Raw genomic sequence first — 21,381 nt, forward strand, 5'->3', positions numbered from 1 at the left:
AATATATAATGATCTCTGCATCACTAAGAAAAACAATGCAGTAGAAAATGAACAAAGCAACAGAGCAAGCAATGAGTAGAAAAAGAAATATACATGAGAAATGAACCAAGAAAATATTCTTAACCCAACTAGTAAAGAGTGAAATGCATATTGCAACAAGGTAATGTGATTTTTATCAATCAGATTAGCAAAAAATATATATTTAACTGGTAATATACACATTTGATATAAGTATAAATTAGTGTTGCCTTTTTGGAGGGCCATTTGATAATATCTGACAAAAATTTAAATACACATGCCATTTCACTGAACATTTTCACTTCTAAGATCAGACTTACAGAAATCTGTTTAATGAAGCATCATTTGTGGTTGTGAAAAATGTTGACAACTTAAATGCTTTTGAGAAGAAAATGTGTTAAATAACAGGTATGGCCATTATATGAAATAACAAGTGATCAGTTTTTAATACCTATATTTATTCATATCCTGAAAATAGGCACCAGACTTCTGGGGCAAGGACAGATTACTACTTACGATAACCACAGTGTTTCCCCTTTGTCCCAATTCCTCCCCTTTTTGGGATGATAGAATGAGAGGCTGACAGATGTCATCCCACATACACGGGGACTGTTCTGTAGGTGAGGAACCCCATAAATACCAATCTGGGAACAGCTGTTCCCCCTCCTTCTCTCATGAGAAAGAAAGAAAATTTTGTTCCCTAAAACAAGCAAACTCTCGCTGGGAATAAAAGGGAAGGGATGCTAGCCTCTTTCCTTTTGGAACATAAATAGGTGTCTCCAGGGGGAAGATAGGAAAAATATCTTTAAGTTTACAATCTTGGAATATTTCCGCAGTTTGGAGGAGATATGGTTATTACTCTTTGGAAGGGAGCAGATGGCTCCAGGTCTAAAGTTCTTGAATGTGAGGAGCAAATGGGTCTGAGAAAGTGGAGACATTCTATAGTTTGTCAGTTTCCTTTGCTTAGGAAGTCAAAGAATGCAGAAACATGAGAATATTCTCATCCTGACAATAAGCAGATCAATAAAATGTAAATTTATAATATTGGCACCCAGAGTAAGCAAAATATAGAATACTAAGTGAAAAGTCATGTAAGAGAACAACGTATTAAATAGGATCTCACCCATGTGAAATTAGTAAACCAAATCATTAACACGGTATATTTTGGGGGAAAGGAGACAAAAATGGGACTTTTGTTTTAACTATAAATATTTGTTATTAAATTTGAGTGCAGAACCAGGGGTGATTTTTAAAATATCTTTTTGTGTTTTCCAGATTTCCCACAATAACCATATATTAGTTTTATAATAAATGTCACCTTTTTAATAGTTGAAACCGGTTCATTCATCACCAGTTCACTCAACTTAACACTTCAAAACAGCTGCAAACTGTACCTGTTATTGAGTTTATCATTTAGTCCAAAAGGGAAAAGGTATACTATTATTGATAGAATGTGGTTCTCCTCTTCTGCTGTTTATCAATGTTTGCCTCACAATAACCTTTAAAAATCCCATTCATTTAGCAACATTTATTACACATCTATTACATGGTTGGCATTATAACTGGCCCTGATGTTACAAAATATGACAGCTGGGTCCTTCCTTGAACAGTTTACAATCTACTGAAAGGTAAAAGACCTGTGGTAGAATATATCGTAGTTCCCTGTGAGGGACTTCCCTGTCAGTCCTGTGGTTAAGACTTCGCACTTTCTAGGTTTTAATCCCTGGTCAGGGAACTAGGAACCCACATGCTGCGTGGCAGGGCCAAAACAAAACAAACAAAAAAAAACAAAGTCACTTAATATATTGTAGTTCCCTGTGATAAACAGCAGCGTGTGAACTAAGTGTCGTGTGGACCTTGCAAGGGAGGCTCCCTCTTGCCTGAGAGAAATGGGGAAGGGTTGACATTTGAAACAGCTTCTGAAGAAATTATATCACAATGAAGCTGAAGGAAATCGCGACACCAGGTAATCTGATCTTTATCAACCCACTACAGAGTGTTAAGACACAGCTTAAGCTCAGTTTGCAATTTGATTTTTAAACCAAATGATAACACAACAGAGAGGTACATTTGATTGAACTGAGTATTATTACTGGAACTGGTATTATTACAAGTTGGGAGAGTTGTCTAGGTGAGTACAATTCTTAACTTAAAAAGTCATTAAATACAGCTGATTCACTTTGTTGTACAGTGGAAACTGGCACAACATTGTAAAGCAATTATACGCCAATAAAATATGAAAAGGCAAAAGTCAGTCATGTGAAATAGATGTTCTTGACAAAATTAAGGTAGGGAATAATTTAGGGATTAAGTTTTGAGACTTAAGGTCCTATGGTTCAAAGTGAAAATTCTGGTTCCTGCAACATCAACTCTTCACTACCCCAACAGAGACTCAAGTGAGGGGAGTTGGATGAGTGTGAAAGTTAAGTCAGTAGATCTCAAAATGTGGTCCTCAGATGAGAAGCATCAGCATCACCTCAGAACTGGTAAGAAATGCAACTTCTCCATGTCAACTCCAGACCTACTGAATCAGAAACTCCAGAGATGGGGTCCAGCAACCTGTGTTTTAACAGGCTCTCTGGGTGATTCTGGTGTACATTGTCCACTCAAGTTTGAGAGCCACCATATGCTAATGTGAGCTCTCAGTCATTGACATACAACCAAGTACTGGCAATAATTTAACCAGCTATGTTTAATTAATGGACCACTAGGAAGGAGGAAGCATGGAACAAAGGAGATTTTTTTTTTTTTTTTTTTTTTTTCAATCATGGTCCCCCAACTCACTTACTCACTCCCAGTTTTCCTCTCCAGCTTCTTTTTCTGTGCCCCCTTTGTAAGCTCATCCCTCTCTACCCAGCTGTTAAATGTTGAGATGCTCTCAAACTTTGTTCTAGAAGCCTTTTCTTTTTTTTTTTTTTTAATTATTTTATTTTATTTTTTTTGGGGGGTACACCAGGTTCAATCAACTGTTTTTATACACATATCCCCATATTCCCTCCCTTCCTTGATGCCCCCCCACCTCGATTCCCCCCCATCCTCCCTGCCCCAGTCCTCTAAGGCATCTTCCATCCTCGAGTTGGACTCCCTTTGTTATACAGCAACTTCCCACTGACTATTTTACACTTGGTAGTATATATATGTCTGTGCTACTCTCCCGCTTCTTCTCAGTTTCCCCTTCACCCCCCGCCCCCTCCCATACCTCGAGTTCTCCAGTCCATTCTCTGTATCTGCTTCCCTGTTCTTGTCACTGAGTTCATCAGTACCATTTTTAGATTCCGTATATGTGAGTTAGCATACAATATTTGTCTTTCTCTTTCTGACTTACTTCACTCTGTATGACAGATTGTAGTTCTATCCACCTCATTACATATAGCTCCATCTCATCCCTTTTTATAGCTGAGTAATATTCCATTGTATATATATGCCACATCTTCTGTATCCATTCATTTGTTGATGGGCATTTAGGTTGCTTCCATGTCCTGGCTATTGTAAAGAGTGCTGCAATAAACATGATGGTACAAGTTTCTTTTGGGATTATGGTTTTCTTTGGGTATATGCCCAGGAGTGGGATTACTGGATCATATGGTAATTCTATTTGTAGTTTTTTAAGGAACCTCCAAATGGTTTTCCATAGTGGCTGTACCAACTTACAGTCCCACCAACAGTGCAGGAGAGTTCCCTTTTCTCCACACCGTCTCCAACATTTGTTGTTTCCAGACTTTGTGATGATGGCCATTCTGATTGGTGTGAGGTGATACCTCATTGTGGCTTTGACTTGCATTTCTCTGATGATTAGTGATGTTGAGCATCTTTTCATGTGTTTGTTGGCCATCTGTATGTCTTCTTTGGAGAAATGTCTATTTAGGTCTTCTGCCCATTTGTGGATTGGGTTATTTGCTTTTTTGGTATGAAGCTGCATGAGCTGCTTGTATATTTTGGAGGTTAATCCTTTGTCCGTTGTTTCATAGGCAATTATTTTTTCCCATTCTGAGGGTTGCCTTTTAGTCTTGTTTATGGTTTCCTTTGCTGTGCAAAAGCTTTTAAGTTTCATGAGGTCCCATTCGTTTATTCTTGATTTTATTTCCCTGATTCTAGGAGGTGGGTCAAAAAGGATGTTGCTTTGATGGATGTCAAAGAGTGTTCTGCCTATGTTTTCCTCTAGGAGTTTGATAGTGTCTGGCCTTACATGAAGGTCTTTAATCCATTTGGAGTTTATTTTTGTGTATGGTGTTAGGAAGTGTTCTAATTTCATTCTTTTACATGTTGCTGTCCAATTTTCCCAGCACCACTTATTGAAGAGGCTGTCTTTTTTCCATTGTATACTCGTGCCTCCTTTGTCAAAGATAAGGTGCCCATATGTGTTTGGGCTTACTTCTGAGTTCTCTATTCTGTTCCATTGATCTTCCTTTCTATTTTTGTGCCAGTACCATACTGTCTTGATCACTATGGCCTTGTAGTATAGTTTGAAGTCAGGAAGCCTGATTCCACCAACTCCATTTTTCCTTCTCAAGATTGCTTTGGCTATTCGGGGTCTTTTGCGTTTCCATACAAATCGTAAGATTTCTTGCTCTAGTTCTGTGAAAAATGCCATTGGTAATTTGATCGGGATTGCATTAAATCTGTAAATTGCTTTGGGTAGTACAGTCATTTTCACGATGTTGATTCTTCCAATCCAGGAACATGGTATGTCCCTCCATCTGTTTATGTCATCTTTGATTTCTTTCATCAATGTCTTAAAGTTTTCTGCATACAGATCTTTTGCCTCCTTAGGCAGGTTTATTCCTAGGTATTTTATTCTTTTGGTTGCAATGGTGAATGGGAGAGTTTCCTTAATTTCTCTTTCTGCTCTTCCGTTGTTAGTGTATAGGAATGCAAGAGATTTCTGTGCATTAATTTTGTATCCTGCTACTTGACTAAACTCATCAATGAGTGCTAGCAGTTTTCTGGTAGAGTCTTTAGGGTTTTCTATATATAGTATCATGTCATCTGCAAAGAGTGATAATTTTACTTCTTCTTTTCCAATTTGGATTCCTTTTATTTCTTTTTCTTCTCTGATTGCTGTGGCTAACACTTCCAAAACTATGTTGAATAACAGTGGTGAGAGTGGACACCCTTGTCTTGTTCCTGTTCTTAGAGGGAATTCTTCCAGTTTTTCTCCATTGAGAACAATGTTGGCTTTTGGTTTGTCATATATGGCTTTTATGATGTTGAGGTAATTTCCTTCTATGCCCATTTTCTGGAGAGCTTTTATCATAAATGGATGTTGAACTTTGTCAAAAGCTTTTTCTGCATCTATTGAGATGATCATATGGTTTTTATCCTTCAATTTGTTGATATGATGTATCACGTTGATTGATTTGCGTATATTGAAGAATCCTTGCATCCCAGGGATAAACCCCACTTGATCGTGGTGTATGATTTTTTTAATGTGCTGTTGCAGTCTGTTAGCTAGTATTTTGTTGAGGATTTTTGCATCTATATTCATCAGTGATATTGGTCTGTAGTTTTCTTTTGTTGTGACATCTTTGCCTGGTTTTGGTATCAGGGTGATGGTGGCCTCGTAGAATGAGTTTGGGAGTGCTCCGCCTTCTGCAATATTTTGGAAGAGTTTGAGAAGGATAGGTGTTAACTCTTCTCGAAATGTTTGATAGAATTCGCCTGTGAATCCATCTGGTCCTGGGCTTTTGTGTGTTGGGAGATTTTTAATCACTGCCTCAATTTCTGTACTTGTGATTGGTCTGTTCATGGTTTCTATTTCTTCCTGGTTCAGTCTTGGAAGATTGTATTTTTCTAAGAATGTATCCATTTCTTCCAGGTTATCCAATTGATTGGCATATAGTTGCTTGTAGTAGTCTCTCATGATGTTTTGTATTTCTGAGGTGTCCGTTGTGACTTCTCCTTTTTCATTTCTAATTCTGTTGATTTGCATCTTCTCCCTTTTTTTCTTGATGAGTCTGGCTAATGGTTTATCAATTTTGTTAATCTTCTCAAAGAACCAGCTTTTAGTTTTATTTATTTTTCTTATGGTTTCTTTCCTTTCTTTTTCATTTATTTCTGCTCTGATCTTTACGATTTCTTTCCTTCTGCTCACTTTGGGGTTTCTTTGTTCTTCTTTCTCTAGTTGTTTTAGGTGTAAGGTTAGGTTGTTTATTCGATCATTTTCTTGTTTCTTAAGGTAGGACTGTATTGCTATAAACTTCCCTCTTAGAACTGCTTTTGCTGCGTCCCATAGGTTTTGGGTTGTTGTGTTTTCGTTGTCATTTGTTTCTAGATATTTTTTGATTTCCTCTTTGATTTCTTTAGTGATTCCTTGGTTGTTTAATAGTGAATTGTTTAGCCTCCATGTGTTTGTATTTTTTGCAGTTTTTTTCCTGTAATTGATATCTAGTCTCATGGCGTTGTGGTCTGAGAAGATGCTTGATATGATTTCAATTTTCTTGAATTTGCTGAGGTTTGATTTGTGACCCAAGATGTGATCTATCCTGGAAAATGTTCCGTGTGCACTTGAGAAGAAAGTGTAGTCTGTTGTTTTTGGATGGAATGTCCTATAAATATCAATTAAGTCGAGATGGTCTAATATGTCATTTAAAGCTTGTGTGTCTTTATTGATTTTCTGTTTGGATGATCTGTCCATTGATGTAAGTGGGGTGTTCAAGTCTCCCACTATAATTGTGTTACTGTCGATGTCCCCTTTTATAGCTGTTAGCATTTGCCTTATGTATTGAGGTGCTCCTATATTGGGGGCATAGATATTTACCATTGTGATATGTTCTTCTTGGATGGATCCCTTGATCATTATGTAGTGCCCTTCCTTGTCTCTTTTAATAGTCTTTACTTTCAAGTCTAATTTGTCTGATATGAGTATTGCTACTCCAGCTTTCTTTTGACTTCCATTTGCATGGAATATCTTTTTCCATCCCTTCACTTTCAGTCTATATGTATCCCTTGGTCTGAAGTGGGTTTCTTGTAGGCAGCATATAGAAGGGTCTTGTTTTTGTATCCATTCAGCCAGTCTGTGTCTTTTGGTTGGAGCATTTAATCCATTTACATTTAAAGTGATTATTGACATGTGTGTTCCAATGACCATTGTCTTAATTGTTTTGGGTTTGTATTTGTAGGTGTTTTCCTTTTCTTGTGTTTCCTACTTAGAGAAGTTCCTTTAGCACTTGTTGTAAGGCTGGTTTGGTGGTGCTGAATTCTCTTAACTTTTGCTTGTCTGGAAAGCTTTTGATTTCTCCCTCAAATCTGAATGAGATTCTTGCTGGGTAGAGTCTTCTTGGCTGTAGGTTTCTCTCTTTCAGGACTTTCAGTATATCCTGCCATTCCCTTCTGGCCTGCAGAGTTTCTGTAGAAAGGTCAGCTGTTATCCTGATGGGTTTTCCCTTATATGTTGTTTGTTGCTTTTCTCTTGCTGCTTTTAATATTTTTTCTTTGTGTTGAATTGTGGTTAGTTTGATTAATATGTGTCTTGGTGTATTTCTCCTTGGGTTTATTCTGTATGGGACTCTCTGTGCTTCTTGGACTTGGTTCATTATTTCCTTTCCCATGTTGGGGAAGTTTTCCACTAGAACCTCTTCAAATATTTTCTGAGACCCTTTCTTGTTTTCTTCTTCTTCTGGGATGCCTATAATTCGAATGTTGGTACGTTTAAGGTTATCACTGAGGTCTCTGAGGCTGTCTTCTAGTCTTTTTATTTTTTTATCTTTTTCCTGCTCTGTGGCGTTTATTTCTCCCATTCTATCTTCCAACTCACTTATTCGTTCTTCTGCCTCAGTCATTCTGCTGGTTAGAGCATCTAGAGTATTTTTAATTTCAGTTATTTTGTTATCCATTGCTGTTTGTTTTTCTGAGTTCTTATGAACTGTTTCTTGTACTTTCTCTAATTTGTTATCGAGATTTTGTATCATTTTTACTATCATTACTCTAAATTCTTTTTCAGGCATTTTTCCTATTTCCTCCTCATTTATTTGGTCTTGTGGGTTTTTTTCCTGCTCCTTTGCCTGCATGGTGTTTCTTTGTTTCCTCATGGTTGTCCAAGCTTTTGGGGTTGCTTGTCCTGGTGATAGAGGTGTTTATAGAAGACTGTCCAAGCCTCAGACTAATGTCCAAGTATTGGATTAGACGAATATTCAGTCTAGGAAACACATACATGTATAAGACACACAATTATTGAATCCGTTAGGACATAAGGCTCTAGAAAGACCTGACAGAACCCCAGTGTGCTGTCAGATATTCAGAGAGAAACCCAGCAGAAATTGACAACTGAAACAGAACAAATCAGAGACAAAAGCAAAAGCAAACAAACAACAAATAACACCCTACACATACAAACATCAATCCAGGGAGATTTTGTAAGCTAGGATCAAATATAGAAATGAGCTGGAGTACCACCAGAGAGAATGGAGATTCTCAGAATGTAATTAGACAACTGTACTAAGAACTAAGATAAAGACAAAAGCCTAATATTAATACCAAGGCAGTGCATCATCTGGAGAATAGAGCAAGGAGTCTGAGCAGACCGATAGTGTTGCTTATAAGTATGTTAAGATAAAATACACTTAAAATGGCTGGAAGAAAGGGGAACAGAAGAGTGTAATGTGGTTGGAAATATGCAAAGAAAAAGAAAGGGATAGAAGTGTATAAAAGAAAGGGATGAAAGGAAAGTATGAAAGATATTTTGTCCGTACTACCAAAAACTTAGCTAGATATAGAAGTATTTTAAAAGGCAAAAAAAAAAAGAGTAAAAAATATCCTTAAAAAATTATGTTGTAAAACTTGTAGATCCCTTAGGGCTAAGATCGTATTTAATAAATCAAAAAAAAAAGAGAGAGAAAGGAAAAAAAAAAAAAAAAATCCAGAACTGATCCCAGAATGGACCAGTTCAATAGGTATTGATACTACTATTTCTGTTTCCTTAGCGTCTCAGCTGTAAGTGTCCTTCTCCTTGCCTTGGGTTTTTTTTTGTGACCAGCAGAGGTTCCTTTATTGTTCGTCTGTAAGCCTCGGTGTGTGGGGAGGGAGAGGGTGCAATAGTGGCTCCTTCTCCTGGGAGGGAGTGAGCAGTGGCGCACTGTTGCTTCAGTCAGGCTTGGAGGTGCCTGTTGCAGAGGGCGCTGGTGGCTCAGGCGTACACAGAAAGTCTTAGAGTTGGGCCTCTCTCGGGGTTTTTTCTTTTTGATGCTGGTTTTTTTTTTTTTTTTCTCTCAGCAGCCTCCCTGCTGCTGGCGTTGCAAGGAGTTTTAATCTAGCCCCGCCCGAGCGCCTGAGGGTGCTTGTTATCCCTGAGCGCCTTATGTGGCCCCGCAGGGCGTCTCTCCGCTGCCTGTTGCAGAGGCACTGAAAGAGAGGGAGAGGCTATGCGCGCGGCTCCTCCCCCCCGCCCGGGAGCCTGCAGCCTCCAGCCGCCATCATGGCCGGGCAGCTCTCAGGGATCGGCACTCCTCTCCGCGGACCTCCTCCCTCCTGTCCTCTCGGTCCGTCACCCTACCGGCAACAATGTTTCTCCCCCTGAACCAGCTCTCCGGTTCCCACGCTCCTGCTCCTGGACCCTCCGTTCAGCCGCTGATCGATGTCTCGGTCCGGGAACGCTGAGCTGCGCTGCGGACCCTCCGTATGTTTCTCACTCCCTCCCGTCTGCCACAGCTCCGCCTCTTCACCCTCTTTGAGCCCTCGTAGATGCCTCCCTACCGGCTATGTCAGGTTCCCCGCAGCCCTTTCTGGTGTCCGAGGCTGTCTGCTGGTGTTCAGCTAGTTCTCTGTGGGAATGACTGCGTCCTTCCGTGCATTCCCAATGCATCTGTGGAGAGGGATGCACTCCACGTCTCTCTACTTCGCCGCCATCTTTTTCCTCGAGATTTTTTTTTTTTAAAGACTATAGTTGCTTTACAGTGTTGTGTTAGTTTCTGCTGTACAGTGAACTGAATAGTTATACATATATCCACTCATTTTTAGATTTCCTTCCCATTTAGGTCACCACGGATCATTGAGTAGAGTTCCCTGTACTATACAGTAGATTCTCATTAGTTACCTATTTTACACATAGCAGTGTATATATATCAATCCCAATCTCTCAAGGAAAGAAGAATTTAACAAAGAAACATTTGGCTATTTTTTTTGAAATGCATGTATGTAAATAACATTTACTAGAGGGTACTTGAGTAAAAATATTCTTTTCATTTTACAGAAAGCCCTACAAGTGGTGGGATGGATATTTCCATCTCTTGGGCTTCAGAGAATCAATGGAAGATGTACCAGGACCAATCTTTACAATGATAAAGCAGGCGATCTTTGATTTGTTATGACTTGGGAAACCAGGAAGATGCTCCTTGCCTCAAACACATGTTCAACCAGAGGCCACGTGACTAAAAGTCTACTATCGAAGATTCATATTTTCCCCTTAAGCTAAGCATCCCCCTGAGTATCTACTCCTAAAAATTCAAATCCCATCTGGAGGAATAACATTTTAAATTGTGACCAGTCTGATTCAATCATGAATTCATTAATCATAACCTTTTCTTCTGAAATGAGAGGTCCAGGAAGTGTACACAGTAAAGCCCTCGTCCATTGGAGAGGGGAATGATTCAGATAAAGGAGGTGGTGGGGAGCATTAGTCATTGGAAATAAATGTCTACTTTTTCACCCACAATCAACTTAGATTCTTCCGAGTCTAATCCCAGCCTATCTTTAGATGAGCCTTCCACCTCTTCAATGCCTCAAATTCTCAGCTGTCCACATCTCACAAATTTAGGGTTTTAAAAATGCTTGGCGGTCTTTGAGTGTTAAGCGTGTGAAGAGGAAAAAAATCTGCATCAGTGTATGGAAGATAATCACTCTGGCTAACTTCACTCATTACTTCTACTATTAGTGCCAATCTAAAGACCATCTAGAGTCCTTGACGACATCAGGGAAGTCATTTGTCTGGCACCCAAATGTTATCTCCTGGTGATAGCTTTTTTTTACCCCAGTGAATGACATGTTGATTAAATTATAACCAAATGTTAACGGATGCTCAAAGCCTTGACTTACTTTTGTGGAGACTGAACTGTGGCGAGGAGACAAGTACTATTTTTCATTAACCTACACACTCATATTGTTTGTTTTATATATTTCACTTTTGTCAATATTCCTATATGATGAGGAGAAAGGATCCCTTATATTTTAGTATAAAACCAAGCTAAGTGGTTAATTAATAACTTAGACAGGGACTATAAACCACCTAATGAAGAATAAGATGTCTCAGGATTCTCTTTCTATTCCTGGCAGCAGAATTGCTGAAGAGATAAACAACCAGAGCTGCTAACATAAATCACTCTCGAGGAGATACATCATGTGACCTTTGGGGAAACCATTTACACTTATATAACACTGAAACCCAAGCAGCTCAAAACTTTTGGGGAAGGTTTTTGTGCATGTGCATTTTCATGTATCTACTCTCGCCACTCCTTAAGAAAGGAAATAGACACAAACAGGAATATACTTTCCTAGACCTACATACCCCAGCAGGGAGAGGTCAAAGAAAGCCCCAGTCTTCTGACATCCTGGTTCTGTCCGTTCTTCAGCTTCTCCCTTTACAGGCAGAGTTTTCTTGGTGGTAGGGATGCTTTTGGGCAATAATTCTTGATTCTCTATCCCCACGCCCCCACACACAAATCCTGTTCCTCAGAGGAAGACATTACCATCCACCTCTGGCTCAAGACTAAACCCTAGGAATCATCCTGGATTCATCTCTTTCCCTGCGCCCCCTTCCCAGTCAATCAGATCAACCAAGTCCTACCCCCAGTTCATAGACATCAAACCCAACCACTTCTCACCACCTCCACTGACACTCTCTGTGCCCCGCCACCAACATCTCTCACCTGAACCGACTTCCCTTGCCCCCAACAGTCCACTCATTACACATGAATCTGGATCATCTAAAATATAAATCAGATTTATGACTACCTTGCTTCAAATCCTCCTGTAACTTCTGAGTAAAATTAGACTAGATTTTGAATTCCCATCATGGTCCATAAGGCCCTGACTAGCTCTTCACTCTTCTCATGTTTTCTTTGTCCCCTCAGTTAGGACTCTCCAACTTCACTGGTCCTATGGGTTTTTGGTCCCTCAAACACACCCAGCTTATTAACTTCTAAGAGTCCTGTCCTGGAAAGCTCATCACCCAGATCTTTGCACAGCAGGCACCATCATATTATTCAGGCCTCAGCACATGTGTTTCCATCTCAGAAGAGAATTTTCTGAAATGCTCGCCCACCCCCTGGCCCGACCATTTTATCACTTTATTCATTTAAATTTTCTTTGGATCACTCACTGTACATGACATTTTCTTACGCATCAAATATCAGTGTCTTTGTACTAGGCTGTAAGTTCCATGAAAACAGGAATCTTTGTCTCACCAATGAATTCCCAGAGCCCAGAGCAGTGCCAAGCACAGAATGGTGCTTGATAAATATTTGTTGAATTAATGAATAAACTTTTCTCACTAAACACACTCTATAAAAGTTTCAGTCATACGTGTAATACTAATAATTGTGAATTCAACATATATTTTTATGTGTCTATCGTATATCAAGCACTGTTCTAGGCATTTCATTGGGGTTGGCTTGCATTTATCTAAGAAAGTTGACTAGAATATGATTTTGATCATGATATGCCAGTTAACTGCCACTTGAAGGGAAGCCCCACTTGAGGTGCCCATGCTGTGCCACTCACTCCTGACATGGGTATTGCTACTGGGGCTCCGAAGGGCACATAAAAAGCACAATCTTATCATCATTTCTGAAAAAAACACATCACGGAGCACATTCCCTCAGGATGGTGGAGGAGAAGTGCCTCTACAGGTAGGCAAGAATAGAGACAGGGCACAAGTCCCAGGTCTGCTATTTACACCATATATAACTTTGGGCAAGTCACTTTATCCTTCTGTGCCCCAGTTACACATCTTTTAAAGATAACAACATTAATAACTTCCCTGCCTACCTCAAAGAGTTATAACCATCAGTGAAATATTGCAGCTAAGAACACTGTGCATCTTGAATACATATGTGACCTGGGACTATAAACACACACCTGCTCACCTATGCAGAAAGGATAACAGCGAAATATTAAGTGATTTATGAATTACAGTTGTCACTTATAATCAATTAGGTCATGTTCCATGCAAATGATTCCTCACTAGAAGAGTAGCTGAATCTTTCCAATCACATTTGTTAGTAATAGATTTCCCTAGCACAGCCTCATTTCTGGAATCTCTTTCTTGGTCTGTCCTTATACGTGAGTCCCCTACCCAGGCAGAAGTCCCAAGCATTCAGGATGTTCCTCATCAATAGCAATGTCTCCTTCCTAAAGAGAAACTGAGCTCAGAACACAGACTAACCCTCAGTTGTGACAGCAACGACATGTTTAGTGAACTAAAATTCCCCAAAATGTTCCTTCCCGAAGCTAAATTTTAGCCACTGATGGTGATACCAGTCAGGGAGCATAACTGACACACTGAAACCCAGTGTGAGTGTAACATGTAGACAGGCTGGGAGAGTCCACCCTGATGGAACAGTCTATGTGGATAACTCTTAGGCCTCTGTGGACACAGCGTAGATACTCATAATCACTGAACTTCTCAACCAGCCTAGTTTTTCTGGCTACAGATTTGATAATGGGGAGGGAAGACAGTGCCGTCTGAAAACTCTAACTTTAGTGACCCTTGACAAATGTCCCTAGACAAAACCCAAACGATATTTTTTCCATGCTTTCTCTTAACTGTTTTGCCTTAGAGGCTGAATCTGCCATTGCTCTGTCTTTCTAGTTCAGATTCATTTGTGTTTCATCAATTATTAGGTACCTATTTCATTTGACAATTTCTTGAGGCTCCTTCTTAATTATTTAAATACTCAAGAATATAAACTAAATAAGCCTCTGTGAACACCCAGCTTAAAAAGACTTCTAACAATTTTCTCAGATGGGCAGGTTTAAGAATTAGACCATGAAGGAGCCAGAAACGTGTAAGGTGGCTAAGAATCTACAAAGGAAAAAATGAAAGGTCGTTCCAGTCCAGGTATCCATCAGATCTGCTCGAGAATATAATCTAGATGTTAGGACTCACCCTTCCTTCTATCTCACATGTCCAAGTCCATCCCCTGTAACTTCACTCCTTCTAACCCTTGCAGGGGTCAAGCTGTAAGACTGGCTTCTAAGTGCCCAGCGTGTACAAGGAGATTTTGGTGGAAGAAGAGGTAGCTCCAGAATCAAGATTCTTGGTGCCTGCTGCTGATTGCTGCCCCATTATGGGTTCCGTAGGTGGTTTCAGGGCTTGTTCCTGAATTCTGGGTCTGCATCTAATCCAGAACCTGTGTTGGATGACTGTTGATCTAAACATTCCTTTGTACAGAGTCCCAATTCCTATGGGATCCAGAATTAAATACAAAACCTGTATGTGTGGTTTTGTGTGTGCGTTTTTTTTTTTAGAAAGGAACACAATAGGTTTTATTAGAAGTGAAGAACCACTGATCTCCATTATCTGTGTTCTCCTGGTTTCTGCATTCTTTCTAGTTTGACTCATTGCCTTGCTTCAAACTCAAGCTTCAGGATGTGCCCAGATATAGAAGCACAACCTCACTCTCGCCGGTTTGGACAGCTCATCTCGTCCCAGCCCTTAGCTATCCTTAGCCATCATCCCCTGGGCACTTTCCTGATCTCATCCTTCTTCTGAGTCTCTCCTCTTCTTTGCAAACCTTGCTATAGTTTTGGTTTTGGTTGCAAGGTCAATTTGCAAATCCATAGTTCAACCATACATCCTAATCTTTGACGCAGTTCTTATGATCCTAGTCATTGTAAAACTATTTTCTCTTACTTATTTTAAGTACATTACCCTAAACAGATCCCCTTTACTTGTCACTCAGTGCTATTGAAGAAAAAAAATGTGTATGTTTAGTAAGAACTTAAAGTACTTTGATACAATGTGTTAGCTGGTCTGTGGAATTGTTCATGAAAAGGACTTTTCAGTATCTGTTTGTGTTTTTAAACATAATATAAGCCCATCAGAAAGGGAGTTTTGTACTAGCTATCTTGGTCCAGAAATGAATTCTTGATAGCAGACAACAGGCTTCGGAAAGAATGAGCCCTCAGCCCTGGCAGGTAACTATTGGGAAATTTCTAGGAGATTTCAGCATTGAAGTGAGCATTTAGATGACCTGAAAGTCCTGACTGTAGAGATGAGCTATTTCATTCAAAAGTCAACAGGAAGTATACCTTTAAGTTTGGTAAAAGATCTTACATTCTCGTACCATAATTTCTGGCTTAGATATAATGTACAAATGATATCATATACTGTCACAACTAGTATTTTTTCGCAAAGATAGCAGCCATATTATCAGCCAATTAAAACTGAATAATATAGATTGCATTTGTAATATAGATTGCATGTATTTATAAATTATAATAATTGTCTTATCATTTAAATACTGTCCTTGTCTGTTTAAGCAGAATTCCAAGATGGATCCTCAAAATTCCTGTCCCCTAGTTATTCAATTGAACGCTAATCTAGATACTGCTGTAATGGAATTTTTAAATTGTAAAGTCCCAAATCAATTGACCTTAAGATAAGGTTATACAAGTAAGTTTGACCTAATCACATGAGCCCTTTTAAAAGCAGAATTTTTTCTGGCTGGTAGCAGAAGGTGAAGTCAAAGAGATTTGAAGCATGAAAAAAAAATGTGATGCAGCATTGCTGACCTTGAAAATGGAGAGGGTGCTGTGCAAGGACCAGAGAGCAGCCTCTCAGAGCTAAGAAGACCCCCAGCCAACAGCCAGCAGAGTAAGGGCAACCTCAGTCCCACAACTGCAAGGAACTGAGTTCTGCCAACAACCCAAATGAGTGAGGCAGCAGATTCCCTCCCAGAGACTCCAGATAAAAACTGCACCTCTCCCACAAGGCCAAGGCCTTGATTTCTGCCATGCGAGGCCCCAAGCAGAGAACTCAGCCAAGCCCCTGCCAGACTTTTGACCTATGGGTCTGTAAGCTGATAAATGAGTGGTAAGCCACTAACTTTGTGGAAATTTGTTACACAAAAATGGATAACTAATCCACCCTCCTTCTGTAAGCTTGGATGTCATGCTTCTTTTGTATCTAACATTTTCACGCAGCTTTGTACGACATTAAAAATCTGATTCACATGGAGAAACAGCAAGGCCACCAGGTGACCATCAGGAAAGGTCTGTTGACTATTCTGAAGATCATCTGTTGAGTTGCAATGAGCTATAATAAGAAAATGACTCACTTGGCTTCAATAACAAGCCTAAATAGAAGAGTCAACAGAACCATCTAAATGATTCTAACAATTGTTTTCAAGGTTGGGATGCATATTAGGAAGTTTTAGCAGAGGTCACTGCTGAAGTTAAATGCTTAATTTTAGAATAACCAATTTTCCAATAAAAGCAAGTGATTGTGAAAACAAAGAGGCAGAACTATATTGGATGATTCCATGGAAACACACAAGTAGATTCATACCTACAGACGTGCAAAAGTAGGTTTTAACATTCTGCTACCCTGCATATCTCAACATTGCTCAGCTGTGCTTACCTTTCCCCAACTTTCTGCCTCCCTTTCCACAAAATAAACATAATTGGAGGATGAGGAAGTTGGTGGTCCGCAGGGACCACAGAGACGGTGCATTAAGCAGAAATCCACTGGGAAAGCAGTGCTGTGCTGCCTCCACTCAGAGTCTGGAAATAGCTCAACATGATTCTTCGATTAAAAATTAATCAAGTGAATAAGACCCTGCAGTACAAAACAGCAAAAGAAAATTAAACATCTCCCTAGGGAAAAGCCTACAAGTCATAAAAAATTAAAACATAAAACTGAATATTTACAAAGATCATTTACAAACTTAAGATTGTTCATGACTCATGCCCATGGCGAGATTACAAGTCCTCAGGGAGCTTTAAGACCTTTCAGGGATGAAGCAAAGCTTCTCTTGCTTGAGTGTGCACTAGAACCACCACCTGGAGGGTTGTGGGGGAGGATGATAAAACACAGGCTCTCAGAACCCACCCCCAGAGGCACTGACTCAGAAGGTCTGGGAGGCAGAAGGCCTGGCTTCAGTAATTGAGGTAAGTAACCTGAAGGGATTCTGATGGGCATCTAATCTGGACAGCACTGGTGGAGCCACTTTCCTCACAACTGTCTCACAAGTCCAGAGCCCTCACAATGCAACACGCTGGCTATTGTTCTGCTGCTTATTCGGGACCTGCACCGTATTTGTGAATTATTCAGGCACTTTACAATTTTCTCTCACAGTTACAAATGAGATCATCCTAAGCAGAACTTGAAAATAAACATCAGTGAATAACACTTCCCATTGCTATTTGCTGCATTCATTTATTAATTCATTTATTAACTCATTTATTAATGAGAAGCTATTGTATGCCCAGCATTGGAAAAGGTCCTGGATATTTAATGACAGATAAGTAAGAAATAGTCCCTACTCTCAGAATGTTCATAGCATAATGTCTCACTTGGCTTCAATAACAAGCCTAAATAGCAGAGTCAGCAAAACCATCTAACCAAAATGATTCTAACAATCGTAATTAGTAAGCAAATATAATATAATATGGTGAGTGGCAGGGGGAGAAAAATAAAAGGAGCAGAAAAGAGTATTCCTGGCAGTAGGAACAGCAATAATAAGGTGGAGTGTGTCTGCCTAAGAGTGTGTGTCTGGTGTGTGCATCTGCACTACGGGTGTTAGAGGGAATGATGAAAGATGAGATCGAAGAGGAATTGGGGGCCAAATTACTCCTCCTTAAAGATACTCTCATCTTGGCAAAGCCATCTTGGTTAACTGGACAAGAGCCATCATACAGTGGACTCTATTCACATGAAGACAAAGCTAATATGGCTGCATACTGTTATAAGGTGTGTTTTTAGGATTCAAAATCTTCTAACAGCTTAATACTTCCTGATATAGCAGTTCCTGTGTAAATTCAGAAAGATGTATGACTTTTTTTCTTTTTCACATTTGCATGATGGTTTCAGGAGAGGATGGTACAGTGGATAGTGATCTATAAAGACAAGTATTGATATGGTGATATATGCACAAATACAGCTGATTCACTTTGTTGTACAACAGAAACTGGCACAGCAGTGTAAAGCAATTATACTCCAACAAAGAGCTTAAAAAGAAAAAAAGACAAATATTGTCATGCTTTAAACTCACAGTACTCATAGACTTCAGAAGTCATGGTTCAACTCTCTACCCAAGGCAACGATCTCTTCTAAGTTTTACATATTCTTTGGGGAGGAAATCATCAGATAGAATTTCAATTCCCTTTGAGTGGCTTGTCCCAAATTTAGGAAACCAAGCTCATCTAGTTTAAGACACAGCTTTTCTGAACTGGAATGGAGATTTGAGCTCTAGTTCTAGAAACAAATGACTTGGGTGGAAAAATGGTAGGGGAGATCATCCAGCATGTATAATAGAAAGAAGAGAAAGTGTGAGAGTAAAAAAAACATTTGTCAAGAAAGAAGTAATTGGTGACATTCAAAGGAGGGAGTGATGCTATCTGGGCCCATAAAAGTTAATTGACTCCAAATGAATTGATATAGGCCGTAGACATCAGCCTAGCCTGGGAGCTGGATGTATTTCACTTGCTCTTCCAGAGCAAGTTCACTCTTGATGCTTCTCTTCCCTGCTTTGTGTTCCAGAGGCTAATGTACATGACGTGCACCAATGGGCTGTGTTGTCTTCTGGCCTCCAACTGAGGCCACAATGGGAGACACTAGGAGATCAAAGTGAGAGAGAGGAGAGGGAGACTAGGTATCTGTTCCCTTGACCAAGGTTGGACCCTTTCCCTCTACCAAAGACCACAACGCCTGTCAGACAGACTCCTGCAGCTGCCTTCTCTCTCTGGGTTCTGGTAACTGCTCCCTTGCCTCGCTGCTTCAGGCCTAGGAAGGTGCTATTTCCCTACTGTTGCTAGTTCTGTTGTGCTTCGTCTCTCCCTGCTGGTTCACTTTGACCTTGCCTACCTTCCATACATCTTTGTAAACAGTCCTTTCGCTAAGCTCTCCTCTATTACTTGGTTTAAGTGAGCCATTTATTTTTTGTCTGCATCCTGACTGATAGAAGCTGCCACAGACTGCATCCTTCTTACAGTGACAATGCACAGTTAGTCTGACTGTTAAAACAGTAACTGCTGTTGTTCTTAACAGTTACATAGAAATTATAGTTCACTAAGTATATTTGCACGTGTTCTTTTTTCGTTCTTTATTCATGACTAATAAAACTCAGACCTCACCTGCTCTACTGGAGTAATAATTATACATGATGAATGTAAATGTGGATATTTACTACCAAATCCAAGTCTAAACCATATTCCTAAGAATTTCAGAACCCAAATGTTGTATAGTCTTTTAAAGTTGAATTAATTTGAGCCTCATTCTATAAATTGGCTCTATTTCCTTCATCTGTGTTCCAAGTTCTTCAAATTAGCTAATACTCATTTTTCAAGATTTCATTTCTATTGGAAAATTTCTAAGGGCAAATTGTCAGAAGAGGCAGCATTATGAATCAGAAATTAATCATGACCTGGTAGACAACTAAGACCATATTTTACAATGATAATTGAATCGATTAAGAATAGAAGTCTGACAAACTAATTGTTTAGTGCCATATAGATAGATTAATGACCATATAAACTGTTTCCCCTCTTTTCAACCACTTATTTATTCTTTATATGGACACAACCCAAATCTCTTTACTGTGTTAGTAAGCAAAACCCACAGAACCATTTAAAAATGCAAACTTTTGTAATTCTAAAGAGAGAAGGGCAAAGAGGAACTATATCTATAATAAACTTGATAACCAGCTTCATGGGATACTCAATTCCCAAAATAAATAACTCCACAATGAGTGTACACAAAATGGAGTTAAGAAATATGCAAATTGTAACCTAATACTTGAGCAGATAGTCTGTGCCTTTATACTAAGGATATTGTTGTTGAAGGTCTTATGGTAAAATCCAGGGAGTTTGGTGGTCTTCCCTCTAAGGTAAGAGAAGGTTGATGGGACAAAGTTAGAAGTCAGATTAGTTTTAGCAAAGCTGGACTTTCCCTGGCCCCCCAATCCCTACACCCAGAAAGCTAAAAAGCCTGAATCATTGGATATCAAAAAATGAGATTTCTAATTTAAAAATCAAGACATAGAAACAACCTAAGTGTCCATCGACAGATGAATGGATAAAGAAGATGTGGTACATATATACAATGGAATATTTTCAGCCACAAAAAAGAATGAAATAATGCCATCTGCAGCAACATGGATGGAACTAGAGATTATCATACTAAGTGAAATCAGAAAGAGAAAGACAAATGCCATATGATATCGTTTATATGAGGAATCTAAAATATGACACAAATGGACTTATCTATGAAACAGAAACATACTCACAGACATAGAGAACAGACTTGTGGTTGCCAAGGGGGAGGAAGAAGGTGGGGTAAAGATAGATTAGGAGTTCAGGATTAGCAGATGCAAACTATTACATATAGAATGGATAAACAACAAGGTCCTACTGTATAGCACAGGGAAATATATTCAATATCCTGTGATAAACCATAATGGAAAAGAATATGAAAAAGAATGTATATATATGTACAACTGAATCACTTTGCTATACAGTAGAAATTAACACAACATTGTAAGTCAACTACACTTCAATAAATTTTTTTTAAATTAGATTTCTAAAATCCATGTTTACTTCTGATGTATGTGTATCAAATATAAAATAATCCCCCCCCAAAAAAAATTGCAGACATGACCTTATCTCCTTTCAGGATAGAAACCATCATCATTGGACGATATATTCCAGATGTGAAAGAATGAAATCTATGACCTGAATATATGACTTAGAATATTCAGAAACTCAATTTGAGTGGCTTGCCCCAAATTTAGCACGCCAAACTTGGGTTGTTCAAGATAAAGCTTTTCTAACCAAGCTCATCCAGTTTGAGATAAAGCTTTCCTAAACCAGAATGATTTGAGCTACAGTTCTAGAAAGAAATAATTTGAGGGTGGGGAGAAGAGACAAAGGAGATTAAACAATTTATACACATAATATGTACAATAGAAAGAAGAGAAAGTATGAGAGTAAAAGAAACATTTGAGTTTTCAATAAAGAAGTAATTGGTGACATTCAAGGGTGCAGTTTAGTAGCGGGATAGTTATGTACCAAACTGCCACAATGAGAGGACAGAAAGGAAAAGAGGATCGTAATCACAGTGCACAAAAAGAAGAAATAAGTGGCTGAAAAGAGGGAAAACTATCACTATGATAGTTAATCTATCTACATAACACTATAAGCTGGTTTGGCAGATTT

Source organism: Hippopotamus amphibius, chromosome 4, assembly GCF_030028045.1.
Source record: "Hippopotamus amphibius kiboko isolate mHipAmp2 chromosome 4, mHipAmp2.hap2, whole genome shotgun sequence".
Lineage (NCBI taxonomy): Eukaryota > Metazoa > Chordata > Mammalia > Artiodactyla > Hippopotamidae > Hippopotamus > Hippopotamus amphibius.